We start from the raw sequence: 16,058 nt of genomic DNA, 5'->3' as shown, positions 1-16,058 counted from the left end.
AGGGAAGATAATGGAGCAAGTAATTAAGGAAATCATCTGCAAACACTTGGAAGGTGGTAAGGTGATAGGGAACAGCCAGCATGGATTTGTAAAGAACAAATCATGTCAAACCAATCAGATAGCTTTCTTCGATAGGATAACGAGTCTTGTGGATAAGGGAGAAGCTGTGGATGTGGTATACCTAGACTTTAGTAAGGCATTTGATACAGTCTCGCATAATATTCTTATCGATAAACTAGGCAAATACAATTTAGATGGGGCTACTATAAGGTAGGTGCATAACTGGCTGGATAACCCTACTCAGAGAGTTTTTAGTAATGGTTCCCAATCCTGCTGGAAAGGCATAACGAGTGGAGTTCCGCAGGGGTCTGTTTTGGGACCGGCTCTGTTCAATATCTTCATTAACGATTTAGATATTGGCATAGAAAGTATGCTTATTAAGTTTGCAGATGATACCAAACTGGGAGGGATTGCAACTGCTTTTGGGGACAGAGTCATAATTCAAAATGATCTGGACAAATTGGAGAAATGGTCTGAGTTAAACAGGAGTTTAACAAAGACAAATGCAAAGTGCTCCACTTAGGAAGGAAAAATCAGTTTCACACATACAGAATGGGAAGAGACTGTCTAGGAAGGAGTACGGCAGAAAGGAATCTAGGGGTAATAGTGGACCACAAGCTAAATATGAGTCAACAGTGTGATGCTGTTGGGGGGAGGGATAGCTCAGTGGTTTGAGCATTGACCTGCTAAACCCAGGGTTGTGAGTTCAATCCTTGAGGGGGGCCCCTTAGGGATCTGGGGCAAAATCAGTATTTGGCCCTGCTAGTGAAGGCAGGGGGCTGGACTCAATGACCTTTCAAGGTCCCTTCCAGTTCTAGGAGATGGGATAACTCCATTTAAAAAAAAAAAAAAAAAAAAAAGCAAACATGATTCTGGGATGTATTAACAGGTGTGTTGTGAGCAAGACACAAGAAGTCATTCTTCCACTCTACTCTGCACTGGTTAGAATCATAGAATATCAGAGCTGGAAGGGACCTCAAGAGGTCATCTAGTCCAACCCCCTGCTCAAAGCAGGACCAACACCAACTAAATCATTGCACCCACGGCTTTGTCAAGCCGGGCCTTAAAAACCTCCAAGGAAGGAGACTCCACCACCTCCCTAGGTAATGCATTCCAGTGTTTCACCACCCTCCTAGTGAAATAGTTTTTCCTGATATCCAACCTGGACCTCCCCCACTGCAACTTGAGACCATTGCTCCTTGTTCTGTCATCTGCCACCACTGAGAAGAGTCTAGATCCATCCTCTTTGGAACTCCCTTTCAGGTAGTTGAAAGCACCTATCAAATCCCCCCTCATTCTTCTCTTCTGGAGACTAAACAATCCCAGTTCCCTCAGCCTCTCCTCATAAGTCATGTGCTCCAGACCCCTAATCATTTTTGTTGCCCTCCGCTGGACTCTTTCCAATTTTTCCACATCCTTCTTGTAGTGTGGGGCCCAAAACTGGACACAGTATTCCAGATGAGGCCTCACCAATGTCGAATAAAGGGGAACAATCACGTTCCTCGATCTGCTGGCAATGCCCCTACTTATACAGCCCAAAATGCCGTTAGCCTTCTTGGCAACAAGAGCACACTGTTGACTCATATCCAGCTTCTCGTCCACTGTGACCCCTAGGTCCTTTTCTGCAGAACTGCTACCTAACCATTCGGTCCCTAGTCTGTAGCAGTGCATGGGATTCTTCTTTCCTAAGTGCAGGACTCTGCACTTGTCCTTGTTGAACCTCATCAGGTTTTTTTCGGCCCAATCCTCTAATTTGTCTAGGTCCCTCTGTATCCGATCCCTACCCTCTATTGTATCTACCACGCCTCCTAGTTTAGTGTAATCTGCAAACTTGCTGAGAGTGCAGTCCACACCATCCTCCAGATCATTAATAAAGATATTAAACAAAACCGGCCCCAGGACCGACCCTTGGGGTACTCCACTTGAAACCGGCTGCCAACTAGACATGGAGCCATTGATCACTACCCGTTGAGCCCGACGATCTAGCCAGCTTTCTATCCACCTTACAGTCCATTCATCCAGCCCATACTTCTTTAACTTGGCGGCAAGAATACTGTGGGAGACAGTATCAAAAGCTTTGCTAAAGTCAAGTTAGGCCTCAGCTGGAGTATTGTGTCCAGTTCTGGGCACCGCATTTCAAGAAAGATGTGGAGAAATTGGAGAGGGTCCAGAGAAAAGCAACAAGAATGATTAAAGGTCTTGAGAACATGACCCATGAAGGAAGGCTGAAAGAATTGGGTTTGTTTAGTTTGGAAAAGAGAAGACTGAGAGGGGACATGATAGCAGTTTTCTGGTATCTAAAAGGGTGTCATAAGGAGGAGGGAGAAAACTTGTTCAGCTTAGCCTCTAAGGATAGAACAAGAAGCAATGGGCTTAAACTGCAGCAAGGGAGGTCTAGGTTGGACATTAGGAAAAAGTTCCTAACTGTCAGGGTGGTTAAACACTGGAATAAATTGCTTCAGGAGGTTGTGGAATCTCCATCTCTGGAGATATTTAAGAGTAGGTTAGATAAATGTCTCTCAGGGATGGTCTAGACAGTATTTGGTCCTGGCATGCGGGCAGACGACTGGACTCGATGACCTCTCGAGGTCCCTTCCAGTCCTAGAATCTATGAATCTATGAATCACCAAACCAGTAACAGATGTGCACTCCTGGATCATTATACCTGTCTTACCATGGAGTCTCAGACAGTCCCTTTAGGCTCTTCAGTCTATCTTGCTACCCAGACAAACTGGACATAGTGATAAATGGTCACTTACACCTAAAATCACACAATTCAGGTTGTTTCCAGTCCCAAGACACCAGTCACTTACCCCAGATCAATTACCCTTTATCTTACACCAAAGACAACGTCTGTAGCCAATTCAGTAATAAACGATTGAAAGGTGTATTAACTAGTAAAAAGAAATAGAGAGTTATTTACAGGTTAAAGCAAGCAAACATATACACACAAATGAGTTATTACCTAATCCTAAGAGTGACAGAGTTGTAATGATCCGTCAGTTCAAAGTTCAGGGCAGACCCAGGCTTAACTCCTGGGGATCTCTGACTCAGTTTAGAGTCTCTAGTCCTATCAGAGTTCAAAACAGCAAAGAGAGATGGAAAATTTTCCTGTGTCTTTGTTTTATTTCCTTCATTAAGCTTTCAAGTTCATAGAATGAGCTTCCTTGAATGTAACATTTCCAAGGTGCAATAGGGCCATTAATGAATCCTTTGTATTTCAATGTTCCTTGATGGCCTCTTTTGATTTTGATAATCCTGTGAATGGGCAGGGGGAATGATTCCAGTGCCTGGGGTCACAAGTTCGGAGCAAACATTTTCAAAGTTATAAAGCAAAATTTACATATTTTCTTATAACATGGAATACCGACATTACAAGTGAAATTAATGTATGCAGCAACTTACAAGCACTTCCTAGAGTCTAAGCACTAAATACATTCTTATAAGACTTCTACCTACTTTAAGCAAAATTAAAATACGGGTGAACTGGTCTGGTCTTCAGCTATGAGTTTGTTAGTTCTTAGCTAATGTCTGCAGCCTGGGCAAGAGCTGACATCTGGCCTGTCAGCATCACAATAGTGTTTGAAAATCCTGTTCTCAAAACTTAATTCAAATTGGTTTGAAGATAAGTCATGTTGACTGCAGTGAAGAGTAATAATAAACAATAACTTTGAGGGGAGTTGTTCAGTGCAGTATGCAGATTGGAATTACTTCTAATCCTGGTTAATAGCTTCAATAATGAGCTAGAAGAGGGAGTAAATAGTACATTAATGAAATCTGCAGATATATTAAAATGGGAGGAGCTGAGCACACTACTGAAGATGGAGAAAATACAAAGGGGCAGAGTTAGATTAGAAACATGGGCAGAATGTAACAATGAGATTCAGCTAGGAAAATCGCAAAATGATATCTGGGTAAAAAAACTGAAAAATATTTAGAGAGAGGTCGAAATCTGGAGAGCAATAATGCCAAAAGAGATTTAGAGATAAGAATTTTGAGAAATTAGATATGAATTTGGAATCCAATATGGCAGCAAAAAAGTCAGTGAAGCTTTAGGCTGGGTATTCAGAGTGATGTCACAGAGCAAGGAAGTAATGGCCCATCTTAATACAGCTCTTGTGCCACTGAAAGTGGAATACTGAATTTAGCTCTGGGCAACTTACAACCAGAAAAACAGATCACCTGGAGAATATCCAGAGAACAGCAACAAATTGTTATGTAGCTGGAGGGATCTGTTTATGAAGAAAAGTTAAATGAGCTAGGCATGTTTAGCTGTCACAAAGTACTTCAGAAAGCTGGGAGACATAGCTGCAAGACCACCTGCCAATGAAGGAGAGGATCAAGAAGGTGGTTGGGTGATAGGGAAAGCTGAGGAAGGTTATCCTATGGTAATGACAACCACAAACATCGACTTTCCAATGTGCCGGGGGGTGCTCGATCCCCGGCTCTGCCCCAGGCCCTGCCCCCACTCCACCCCATCCCCCAAAGCCCTACCCTCACCCACCTATTCCCCCCACCCGCCCTGCCTCTTCCCGCCCCTGCTCCACCCCCGCCCCATTCATAGAATCATAGAATATTAGGGATGGAAGAGACCTCAGGAGATGATCTAGTCCAATCTCCTGCTCAAAGCAGGACCAACACCAACTAAATCATTGCACCCACGGCTTTGTCAAGCCGGGCCTTGAAAACCTCTAAGGATGGAGATTCCACCACCTCCCTAGGTAACCCATTCCAGTGCTTCACCACCCTCCTAGTGAAATAGTGTTTCCTAATATCCAACCTAGACCTCCCCCACTGCAACTTGAGATCATTGCTTCTTGTTCGGTCATTCTGCCCCCTCCCCCGAGTGTGCCTGCCCTCACTCCTTCCCCCTTATGCCCCAGAGCCTCCTGCATGCCATGAAACAGATGATTGTGGAAGGCGGGAGGCACTGGGAGGAAGGGGGAAGTGCTGATCAGCCAGGCCCACCAGCAGGCAGGAGGTGCTAGGGCCCAGCGGGAGTTGATAGGAGGGGCTGTCGGTGGGTGCTCAGCACCCACCATTTTTCCCCCCTGGGTGCTCCAGGTCCGGAGCACTCACAGAGTTGGCGCCCATAATCAGAACATGTGGTATGATTTTCAGTACCACTAGACAAACTGTACTTATGTTCTAGCCTGGACTTTGAAATGCTAAATGTAGGAGCCACAAAGTGGTATTCCATGTTAGTAGTCAGCCTTCAAAAGCCATGATTGTTCTTGAACTGATACTCCCAAATGAGTGGTCCTGTGCTGTTAATGTTTGGGCTATCTTCCTCTCTCTGAAGTTTAAAATGGGACTGGCCATTCAAAAGCTGGTCGTTGCTACTGCCACAATAATATTCCACTAGTAGGTAGAACTGGATTTTGGTCCAGAGTCTTGCATATGTATAGATCAAACACAAAGCCCTGCATGTGGAGACCCATCCTTTTTTTATATACCTCCTCAGATTGTCTTGTTTTCTAGCATTTCTGGATTGCTCACCTTCTAAGTGATCAAGTATAAAAACAACAATGAATTGTCATGTTAAAAGTGTCAACAATGTACAGCACAGCTGATGGACTTGAGAATCAATGTAAAACATCCCAGAATCGTTGGTGGCCAGAATCCTTGGTGGCCATGGGGAAAAAAAAAAAAAAAAACAACAAAAACAAAAAAAACACTGTTCACTGAGCCAACACCCATTTGCTAAGGCTAGATGAGATAGCTGCCTAGATTTTCCAAGCATGCACAAACAGTTGGTAGAAGTGCATAGGCAAACTAGCTTGATATGACTTTTAAAGGAAAATATCTGCTGTGTTTAATCATGTGTGCTGCTGTAACCAGCTTTGATGATCTGTTAGAAACCTGTTACACCCAGCATATTTCCATGTATAAGAGTATAAGGAAACCTAAAAGCCTTAAGTGGATTTGATTGAATCCTCTTTTGGAAGAGGGAAAAAAGATGTGAATATAGTATATTTTTACAATTAACATTGGACACTGCCTAAAAGCACCCATAGCTCATTCTTCCCTCTCCTAGGATTTTCAGAAGTGCCCTAATCTCCAGTCGGGATCTGGTGGGTGCTTAGCACTTTTGAAAATCAAGGTCAGTGATTTTGGTTTATCACGTAGGTTGTGATATTTAATACTTTGCTTGGAAAGAATGAGGAATTAAACATAAAAAATGTCTATGTATTTGACATATGGTCCAAATTTTCAAAACCTGACCTCCATTGATATGCATGCACACCACACATACAAATTGTTTATGATTTGTAATTTGCATTCTCATTTTTGAGAACCATCACATTTACAGTTCAGAAAGCTGTCTCCTATCCATGCAAGTGATAGAGTTCATCACTTCTGAGCATAAGCTCAAAGCTCAAGTATCTGCACAGAACTGGAGGTCAGGTGTGGGATTTATTGAAAATTTGATCCTACATGTCCAACATATAGATATGTAGGATGCTTTGTTTGTGTTTTATGATAAAAACATTTTTTAAAATATTTAGGTCTGGTGACTGAGATAAAGGCTGAAGTGTTTTACTTTGCCAACATACATACTTGTTGGAATGTGAGTTAGTATCTGTCACTATTTAACATGCTGGTCATTTTGGAAGGGTAGCTACACTTCTGTTGACAGGTAAGTAGCAGCTTGTGTTTGAAATTGAAATTAATGGAGATATCCCATCTCCTAGAACTGGAAGGGACCTTGAAAGGTCATAGAGTCCAGCCCCCTGCCTTCACTAGCAGGACCAAGTACTGATTTTGCCCCAGATCCCCAAGTGGCCCCCTCAAGGATTGAACTCACAATCCTGGGTTTAGCAGGCCAATGCTCAAACCACTGAGCTATCCCTCCCTCCCAAATGTTTGGGGCAAGTTTTTTTCGCCTATGAAACCTTGTTCTATTTTAGTTCTAAGTAGTGCCCTCACATTTCCTTGGTAGAATTAGAGTATGCAGATATTGATTTAAGCAGATCACTTGCATGAGAAGGTAATATACTCCAGTGAATGGGACATTGGATTGAGACTCAGGAAATCTAAGTTCCTTTCCCAGCTCTGCTCTGACTTGCTATATGAACTCGGTGCCTCTGTTCCTCCCCCTCAGTCTTTGTCCGCCTTATCTTTTTACATTGTAAACTATTCAAATCAGGGACTGTCTTACAGCACAGGGGTCAGCAACCTTTGGCACATGGCTCAGCAGGGTAATCCGCTGGCGGGACGCGAGACATTTTGTTTACATTGACCGTCTGCAGGCATGGCTGCCCGCAGCTCCCAGTGCCCACAGTTTGCCGTTCCCAACCAATGGGAGCAGCGGGAAGAGGCACAAACCACAGGAACATGCTGGCCACCGCTTCCCACCACTCCCATTGGCCGGAAATGGCGAACCATGGCCACTGGGAGCTGCGGGCAGTCATGTCTGCGGACGGTCAATGTAAACAAAATGTCTTGCGTCCCGTCAGCGGGTTACCCAGATGGGCTGCATGCTGAAGGTTGCCGAAACCTGACCTAAACAGAATGACACCCCAATCTCAGCTAGCTAGGAACTGCTGCAATATAAAAGCAAAATAAATGTTCAATTAATATAAAATTATTCCCAAAACTAGAGATATGCAATGACCACTACTGAAATGTTAGCTTCTCTCACCAAAATTTAGCAGCCTAGGACAAAACTGCTCTTCACTTCTATTTTAAATAATTTCATTTATATGCTTTCACATATATATTTTTCAAGTGCAAGTCATACATGTTTAGCTATATTATTCAAAGGAACCTGCTAAGATTGATTCAGCAATGGGCAAACTCTGAATATAACCAATAAGAATGATCCCAGCATCTTTTACATTTATTGCAAAGTCACTACATTTTCAGAAGTAGATATAAATAGCGAGGCTTGCTTTTATAGCAGTGAAACTGTATGTTTTGTTTTCTTTTCTCATATAAATGTTATTTCTAATTACACTGACTATGACTCATGACGCTGACTATCACTTCAGAGAATATACTTGAAAAACTTCTGCCACCAGTCAGATTTAAGCAATCCCATTATATAAGTACATTTATTTACTGTATTTACATAAAATTCACTTCCATATATCAGCAAGATGATGCTACCAACTATTAAGCAGCAGCACTCTATGAGAGAGAGTAGTTGATATTACTTTTCAAAAGATTAGTGCTATGCCGTTATGTTGTAAATATTTTTTTGCTTTTGCAAGAAATACTTGTTTATTGTACTCTTCATTTTTATCCTGCAAAATATTAGCAAACACTATCGCAAGCACCTGGAATGTGAGATAAGTAGCACAGCAGTACTTTAATTTGACAAAGTAATCTAAGTACCTATTTGGAATCCAGTAAATACAGGTTATTTTTCAAATAACTTATGCTATATATTTTTGTTGTTGTTCCAAGCGCTACTACAGACATGCAGTGATGTCTGGGGATGATGATGATGTTCTGGAAATATCACAAAACACATACCTGACCCTGAAGCTAAACAAATAGAATCAAAAGAAAAAAATTCAATACATCCACTCTTTGACATGGCTGTCTCTTGCTTGATTTAAAAACATAAATGAAAAAAGATTAAAGGATATGGTATGTATAATGGTGTGGCATTGACCTTTTTATCATCACAGAGGTTGTCTACTTAACAAAAAAGTCACTTGGATGAATACAATATCTCATTCAATTTCAGCTCTTTAGATCTTTCCTCATGTTTTAGTTCAGTTCAGAGAAAATTGAATGGTTGCATAGTAAAGATGAAATCATACACATTTCTCCTCTTCTGATAAAGCACTAAAGACATTTATAAACATATAATGGAATGAAAAGTGGAGTTTATAGTTAAACTGGGTTTTTCTTTGCATCCATTTCTGTCTCTCTTTCTCTCTCTCTCTCTCTCTCTGAATTGCTATTTTTGCAATTTGTGCTGGTGACAAGGCCTAGTAATAGCTGCTGCAGCCACCCTTTTGGCTTGCTCTTGGGTACTAACCGACAAACACCCAGAAGGAGGCACTGCCATAAAGATGTGAGAACACTACTACTGGGTGAACCTCCAAAATCTTGGGGATCATTTCCTGATCATCCTCACTCTCATCCTCACTCGACCACCGTAGCTCTTTAGCGACCAGAAATTAGTGGACGCCAACATGGAATCAGACAAGACCTTGAAATGGCTTCTGGAAAGCCAGCAACAACAAGCAGCATGCAACAACAGCAACATGCGTAGCTGCTGCAGCAGGTTACTAGCCAACAACAGCAGATGATGCGGGAGTTGGTCACCCAGCATCAAGCCCAACAGGAAAGGCTGGTCCAACAAATGGCAGCGTTACTACAGCTGGGCAGGCCTTCAGTCACCCCTTTAGTAGACCCCGACCCAGGATCTCTACCACCGGGCCTCCCACTACAGCTCACGAAGATGAGGCCTGGGGACAATCCCAAGGCCTTTCTTGTGACTTTTGAGAGCGTGGCCACCTCTGCGTGATAGCCCGAAGGACACTGGGCCACCCTCTTAGCCCCTTACTTAATGAGGCCAGCCCAGGCGGGTTACCACTACCTTGACCACCAAGACGCCCTGGACTATGAAAAAATGAAGGCAGCTATACTAGACCAGACCAGTATCAGCCCCGAGACGTACTGCCAGCGCTTCCATCAGGAACGGTACCTTTTAGTGGCTAAAAAATCACAAGCGGTGGCTCAATGTCTCCTGGACTGCGCTTGGCAATGGCTGAACCCGACAAGCAGTTCAGCGCTCAAGTGGTGGAAGCGGTAATTCTGGACCAGTCCACCCAAATCCTCCTGGCCGTGGGGTAAAGGGTGGGTGCGTAGGCGCTTCCCCATGATGCTTACAGAAATGGTGGGACTGATGGAGGATTACTTGGCGGCTGAAACGACGGAACCCCAACCCCACAATCCTGAGGAACCCAGGGGAAAGACTGCCCAGCCTGGGGGAAACCCCATCCAGCCCCACTGGGAGAACTATGACAGAGCTGACCTGACCAGAATGGACTTGCCGCCTGGAAGAGCAAGAGACCACTGTTATGAATGTGGTCAAGAGGGGCATTTTTGGTGTGATTGTCTCTATAGGGACTGCAATGACAGGCAGGCCTGTGTAGCCTGTCCCCGGGCTCAGAAGAAGGGCCCAGGGAAGTTTGGGGTCCTGGTGCTCATAGAAGGGATTCCTACTACAGTGCTGATTGACTCTGGCTGTAGCCAAACTCTCATCTGAGGCAACCTGGTACCAGACCTCAAGCCAGATGCAACCCCCATCCAAGTACAATGTGTCCAGGGAGACCTACATTCTTATCCTACTGCCTGGGTGACGCTGGAGATATGCCACCAAAGCGCAGACCTCTTGGTCAGTGTGACCCCCCAGCCTGGCCTATCCAGTGATTCTGGGGCGGGGCTGGGGGCCGTGGTTCCTAGAACTGCTGCAAGAGTTCGCTCAGTATCCTCCAACAGGAGAAGGCAAAGGGCCAACAAAAAAGGGGCTACTCAGGATGGACTGGGATGATGACCTGGGGGAAGGGCCCTCAGAGTCCACATTGATTCTGGTTCCTCCGCCTACCCAAATGGACTCCTCCATCAATGATGCTCAGCTGGAGCTCGAACGTGATGGTGACTTTATCCAGGAACAAAGAGAGGACCCTACGCTTAGTCATGCCTGAGAGCAGGCCACCGCTAGAGATCAAGGGGAGGGGGAGGATATTCCCCCAAGGCCCATGGTTCAAAATATGACAAGACTGCCTCTATCAGCGGGTGGAAGAGCCACAGACTCGAGAATTACTCTGTCAGCTGCTGGTTCCTTGGAAGTTGCACCAGGGGCTTTTACACCTTGCTTGGAAGAGAAAAGACCCTCCAAAGGGTGGTGCGGCAGTTCTTCTGGCAGGGTACCCACCAGAAGGTAAAGAATTATTTGTGCCTCATGCCCAGAGTGCCAACACACGGGCCCAAAAGGAGTGCCGAAAGCATCCCTCATCCCCCTCCCCGTGGTCGGGATCCTCTTTGAGCGAATAGGACTTGACTTGGTGGGCCACTAGAAAAAAGTGCCTCTGACCACCAATATATCCTCGTGATCGTGGATTATGCGACCAGGTACCCAGAAGAAGTCTCACTACAGACTGCCACTTCCCCTAAGATAGCCTCCAAATTCATCAAGGTCTTCACCCAGGTGGGGATACCCTGTGAAATCTTAACAGACCAGGGAAACACCTCCCGCTTGATGGCCGACCTCTTCCATCTCTTAGATATACGAGCCCTCAGAACTTCCCTATACCATCCCCAGACAGATGGATTCGTGGAGCATTTTAACAAGAGCTTGAAGAGCATGCTATGAAAATTTGTGGAAAAGGACCCGCGACATTGGGATACGCTACTCCCAGACTTGTTGTTTGCCATATGGGAGGTACCCCAAGTGTCAACAGGGTTCTCCCCCTTTGAACTCCTGCACAGGAGACAACCCCGTGGCACCCTTGACCTTCTGAAGGAAGGCTGGGAAGGGCAAGAGACACGGGCAAGGGTGGTTGTCCATATGTGCTATAGCTACGAGAGAGGCTTCACATGCTAGAGACCTTTGCCAGAGAAAACCTGAGGCAGGCGCAGCAGATACAGGCACAACAGTATAACAAGGGAGCCAAGCTACAGAGCTTTGAACAAGGAGACCAGGTCCTAGTCCTGCTGCCCTCAACAGAATCCAAATGTGGTGACGACGCAGGAAAGGAAACAGAACGCCAGGTCTGTGGTAGCTAGAGAGCTTTTCAAGCCTCTTGCAAAAAGCCTCCCAGGAAAACTTTTCCTGGGGTTTTTATTTCTCTCCTTACTTTGTTTACAACTCTTCTTAGTGGTTACATTCTTGCGCATAGAAGAGCCAGGCAGTATACATGCACATAAGATAACGAACCCATCTCTTGAGCGCGTGAACACCAGCTGCGAGGGTACAATCAAATCAGCCAAATAAGTTTCCCAAACACAAACGCTGGATTGAAGGTCACTCCTGCCTCGTAGCCATGGGAGCAGTTTGCCGCGCCTGTGGACTGGCGATTCGGGAGCTATGCATCTCTACATCTCCCCCTGTTTTATTTTATAAATGCGGTGTTTAAACAAAACACTCTCGCAGGGTAGCATACACAATGCCACTAGATTGGGTATACATTAAACAAAGCAGCAAAGTAAAACGTCAAACATCAAAACTAGGACCCCATACTATAAAAGGGTCTTCATCCACTCTAAGGGTGGCTATAACTAAATATAATCCTACCAAGGAAGAAAAACGTCTTGGCGGATGACTTAAGCATAGCATTTCAGCATATCAATTTGCTATTGCATACAAAACTATTATCAGCAAGCTTAAAACAGCACATTTCTTTCACTGTCTCACACCCCAGATGTTGCTGGGTGGTTTACAGACAGGAACAAGGCAGGTACTTAACAGACCTTGCATTTCCGGGGCAACGGCCAGGCAGAAATCAGATTGATTTAATACTTCTGCCAGGTGGACCCAGGTGTTAAACTGCAGCCGCTGCTCCATCTGGGGTTCGCCTTGGCAGCTAGGGGCCAACAGGAAACTCCCCAATACACACAAAATAAGGAGTGAATTAGCATTAAGGCAAGCTAACAATGTCACAAGGTAATTTTCTGCGGTAGGTTCTAGCTGCTGCTGCACTCGCAGCTGCTCGGCCTGCAATGAAAGGGCTTTAACCTGTCCCCAGGTTATGCGCTGCGGGGGCCCCCGCGGGGGGCGCTGGCGAGGACGCTCGGGATCCTGCAGATGTAGGTTGAACTGTGGAATGGGGTTCGATAGTCCCTGGTGCCAGGCCATCGCCGTGCCACGGGCGGACGTTACGCGCCGGGACCCACAACGGACCTGTAGGAAGAGAAACGGCAGCATGCCCTCGTCCCCACGTTATAAGGGGCACTGGGCCATGCCACTGAGGGTCTGGGGCCTTGCGATATTTAACAAAGGGGCGGGGCAAGGCCTGGTAGCTGCGAAAATGACATTCTGCTGCAGAGTAGTTGTCAGTCAAATTCAAATGATTCAGGGTAAAAAGCACTGCAGCCAGCCATTCCTGGCGGGGAGGAAGGCCTACGGGAATCCCCCCTTTCTGTTTTTGGCGGACCAGGGCTTGTTTGAGCGCACGATTGGCTCGTTCCACAATGGCCTGGCCTGTGGGGTTATACGGGATACCAAACGTGTGGACAATGTCCCACGTGGTACAGAAGGAGGCAAAGGCCGAGCTACAGTAGGCGGGGCCGTTGTCGGTCTTAAGATGGGATGGGTGACCCATGATTGCCATAGCGCGAATCATGTGATTAATAACATGACGAGAGGCCTCACCCTTCTGGGGGGTGACCCACACATAATGGGAAAAGGTATCTACACACACGTGAAGATACTACCAGGGGGCAAAGGGAGGGAAATGTGTAACATCCATTTGCCAGAGCTGGTTGGCCGAGGTTCCACGAGGGTTAACCCCTACCTCCGGGCTATTGGAGAGAGAAGCGCAAAGGTCACACTGGCGAACAATGGCCTGCGCCTGATACAATGGGAGAGTGAACTGCTTGGCAAGGGCCTTGGCGGATTGATGAAAAAAGGCGTGGCTTTCGATTGGGGAGGAAAAAATTGAGGCCACCGATTTGACCGCCTGGTCGGCCACCGTGTTGCCTTCTGTTAATAGGCCCGGTAGTGTGGTGTGACTGCGAATGTGTGCCACAAACAGTGGGCTAGAGCGGGAGGAAAGGAGCTGTTGCAGGGTAAGAAAAAGGGCCAACAAATTGTCATCACAGGAGGGCGACACATAGGAACCTGGAAGAGACTTAAGAACATTAGTAACATAAAGACTGTCAGTAATCAAATTAAAAGGGTCATCCTGGAAGCATCGGCAGGCCAGGATGACAGCAGCCAACTCTGCGTGCTGTGGGGAGCGCTGAGGCAGGGTAAAGCGGACTTGCCAAGTGCCTTGCACCTGCCAGCTGACCGCACCTCGTGTTGGGCCGCCGTCCGTAAAAAGGGTAAGTGCATCCTTAATGGGGACGGTTGACAAGGACGGCCGGAGGTGAAGGCAACGTTGTTGTAGGAATGAAAGACGGGGGTCAGGGGGAATGTGATATTTAACTTCCCCAACATAGTCAGCAAGAGACAATTGGAGGGTGGCACTGCAAGAGACAGTGCGTTCCCAGTCTTTAGCCGGGATGGGGACAATAATGGCAACGGGGTCCCAACCCAAGAGGGTACGGGACCGTTCTCGCACTTTAAAAATCAGCTCTGCGGCCTGTTGAGGGAGTGTCTGAATAGTATGCGGAGGGGAGTGGGTCAAATAAATCCATTCAATTAAACGAAGACGCGTTGCCGCCCCCTCCTGGGCGAGGACAGCTGTCGGTTGTGAGAGTGTGGGAAGCAAAATGGCAAAAAGGGGCTGTTCCCTTTCTCGGCGGTCGACCCACACCTGGGCCAGGGTCTGGTTAATGAGGGTGACCGCTTGGCGCTGTTCCTGGGAAACGGGAATGATATCTCCGGGGAGACGGCCCTGCCGAAGGCCAGAAAAAAGAGGGGACAGCATGGAGGTAGTCAGAGGGCAAAAAGGACGAATCCAATTAAGGGACCCCAATAACTGTTGAAGCTGTACAAACGTAAGAGGGTTGGGCAATACCAACTCGGGACAAACTGGACGGGCATATGACTGGAGCATGCGGTGACCAAGATACAAAAAGGGTGGCTGACGCTGGATCTTGTCCGGTGCCACAACCAGGCCACACGCCGCAAGCTGGTGGCGCAGTTCGTCCAGCCAGTCATCAGGGAGGACGGGGTGAGCCACCAGGATGTCATCCATGTAGTGGTAAATTAAGGCATCTGGGTGTGCTGCGCGGAAGGGCCGTAGGGCCTGCGCAACAAAATGCTGACACAAGGTGGGGCTATTCAACATGCCTTGAGGGAGCACATTCCACTGATAGCGTGGAGTGGGCTGGGAGTGATTCAAAACCGGAACAGTGAAGGCAAAGTGCACCCGGTCCTCAGGGTGCAAGGGGATGGTAAAAAAACAATCCTTTAAATCTATTACAAATAACCGGTAATCACAGGGAATAAGGTTGGGATTAGGGGTACCACACTGCAGGGGACCCATAGGCTGTATAATTTTGTTAATGGCGCGAAGGTCCTGCAGGAGGCGCCACTTGCCAGATTTCTTTTTAATCACAAACACGGGGGTATTAAAGGGGCTAGTGGACTCCTCCAAACGTCCTGCCTTCAGCTGGTCATTAACCAAGTGCTGGAGGGCCTCCAGCTTTTCTAAAGGAAGCGGCCACTGCGCAACCCATACGGGTTCGTCAGTGAGCCAACGGAGGGGGAGGGCCGTATGCCTAATCATTGATATGGATGGTGGCAGTGAACTGTGTCAATAAATCACGGCCCCACAGGTTGAGGTGGACGGGGAGAATGATAGGCCGGATACGGGCGCGGCGGATGCCTTGGGGCGCCCTAACCTCCAACCATCGGGCACTTCGTTGTGAGTCCTGTGCCCCGCCCACACCCCAAACTGCCGGAGCCTGCTCTGTGGGCCAATGGGCGGGCCACTGCGCAGCGGCAATGACGGTAATGTCTGCCCCAGAGTCGATAACACCCTCGAACGGCTGATCGTTGAGGCAGTAAATGCGTTTGGGTTGGGGTGCTCCAATGTCTTTAACAACTGCTGCCACTTGTGGGTGAATAGTGCGCTGGTCGGTGGACCCGAAGCCTCCGGTTCGGGGAACGTTTCTTCCCCCTGCCGGAAGGGAGTAGGGCACAAGTATGAGTTGCGCCCAGGCATCTCCCTGAAACAGCCGTTTCGGGAGATGACTCCACAGTTGAACATGGATAATTCCACCATAGTCCGAATCCACCACCCCAGGCACCACAAACAGGCCCTGCTTGCTGGCGGACGAGCGGGGTAGGACAAGGCCCACCATGCCCTCCGGCAGCGGGCCCTGAATCTGGGACGGCATGAGGAGGACCTCCCCGGGGAGAG

At 47.0% G+C, this 16,058-nt stretch overlaps 1 protein-coding gene across 2 annotated transcripts in view; it reads right to left on the bottom strand.

The window, feature by feature from the left end:
* The window catches only part of LOC128837774 (cytosolic beta-glucosidase-like), a 108,369-nt gene that overhangs the window by 58,291 nt on the left and 34,020 nt on the right, over nucleotides 1-16,058 (bottom strand). The window contains exon 2 of one of the 2 annotated variants that reach the window (XM_054029279.1): nucleotides 2,874-2,954. The exons of the other annotated variant lie outside the window; for it this stretch is intronic. The gene's annotated coding sequence lies outside the window, so the exon portion shown is untranslated. The remainder of the gene's footprint in view (nucleotides 1-2,873; nucleotides 2,955-16,058) is intronic. 2 annotated transcript variants of the gene reach the window in all.

The sequence above is a fragment of the Malaclemys terrapin genome, chromosome 5 (assembly GCF_027887155.1).
Source record: "Malaclemys terrapin pileata isolate rMalTer1 chromosome 5, rMalTer1.hap1, whole genome shotgun sequence".
Taxonomy (NCBI): Eukaryota; Metazoa; Chordata; order Testudines; family Emydidae; genus Malaclemys; species Malaclemys terrapin.
This window is presented reverse-complemented; position numbering and strand designations above follow the sequence as displayed.